Below are 1,703 nucleotides of genomic sequence, written 5' to 3'. Positions count from 1 at the left end.
AAAAAAAAAAAAAAAAAAAAACTGTTTCTGTACCACTAATTGTCATCTTGCACACCTCCTTCAAGGGAAGTGTCTCTCAGATGGAAGTTGAGTTCAATTCCACCCTGCCAGTTTCCAGCACCTGGACAAAGCTGCTTGAACCTCCAAGTCCCCTTCCCTTTTTGGTGTGTAAAATTGGAGTAGTAAAACCTGGCACGGTGGCACATGCCTGTAGTCCTAGCTACTCGAGAGGCTGAGGCAGGAGGGTCACTTGAGCCCAGGAGTTTGAGGCTACAGTGTGCTATGGTGTAACTTGTGAATGGCCACTGCATTCTAGCCTGGAGGACAAAGTGGGACCTTGTCTAAAAGCTAAAGAAGTAAAATTAAGAATTGGGATGCTAATGGTATCTACCTCAGTGGAATACTTTTGAGTTTTAAGTGAGTGCTGTCTGTGATTGTGGAGTGGTGAGCCCTGTGTCTGGTAAGCTCTCACCTAACGGTAGCTGGTGTTACTAACTCTGGCCTTTTTCCAACTGAGCACGTGGCCTTTCCCGGTCCTGGACCACACAGAGTCCAGGAAGTTTCCAGAGAGGTTGGATTTAGTAATGGCTCCTGTATTCAACTGATGAGTGTTTGTTTCTGAGCCTCAGTTCCCTCATCTATAAAAAGGAATAAAATAGACTGCCCCTGTCGCCTCCTTCCAGAGAGGTGAGAGCTTCCCAAAGTGGCTGCTGATTTGCCAGTGAACACACTCAGCTTGGCCATGCCAAGGGGGGTCTGTGTGTGTGGTGGGAGGGGCCGAGGAGCAGTTCTGACTCAGCTGTTGCAAAGCCATCACTTCTGTTCTTCCATTTACCTAATCTTCCCCCTTTCAAACTCCCATGACGTCTTCTAAAAAACACCATGTCTGCTCATCTTACTGAGATGTACAAGATAAGCACACGCAGGGCACTGAGCTCCCTGAGCAAGTCCAGGTGTGCAAACGCCCTGGTGTGTCCTGGTGCCCAGCACAGGTGGGGCACAGAGTGGGTGCCTGCTCGAGGCCGAGGGATGGGTAAGTTCGGCAGTTAGCTATGGGGTGTCCACTCAGGCTCAGCCCTGGGAGGGCCTCTAGGAGGGGTACCCCTGCCCTCCTGCCCTCTCTGCAGGAGAGACTCCAGAGAAGCAGACACAGCTCCATGTTAAGTGAGACAAGACGGTGAGAATGCACAAGACACCCAGGCGCCACTTCTTGACTTTCTAATGACATCTGACGTTCGTGTGTTCAAATCACGTCACTAAAGAGGCGCTGCATAGGACGGTCTACGGAGGGTCTCACACTTTGCCGTCTCTGGTGTCTCCTGTCTAGCCTCGGTCTTCAGCCCTCTCCTCTCCCTGTGGACAAGGCAGGTTTCTAGCCCGAGGATTTGAACATGAAGGTTGCCCTTCTCCCTACGGGGGAGCCACGTGTTTGTTTTTTGAGGGTCATGGTTTCTATCATTTTAGCTTAGGCTGCATTTTCTTTTACAAGACTCTGTTTAAGACTTTTCTACCTGCTCATAAAAATGAGATTAAAAAAGAGAAAGGCTTTTCTAAATGCAATCCTTATAACAATCCAGGAATACTTCATTAAAACAAAAAAGAAAGTAGCCGGGCGCGGTGGCTCAAGCCTGTAATCCCAGCACTTTGGGAGGCCGAGGCGGGTGGATCACAAGGTCAAGAGATCGAGACCATCCTGGTCAACA

Source organism: Cebus imitator, unplaced genomic scaffold, assembly GCF_001604975.1.
Source record: "Cebus imitator isolate Cc_AM_T3 unplaced genomic scaffold, Cebus_imitator-1.0 Scaffold107, whole genome shotgun sequence".
Taxonomy (NCBI): Eukaryota; Metazoa; Chordata; class Mammalia; order Primates; family Cebidae; genus Cebus; species Cebus imitator.
This window is presented reverse-complemented; position numbering follows the sequence as displayed.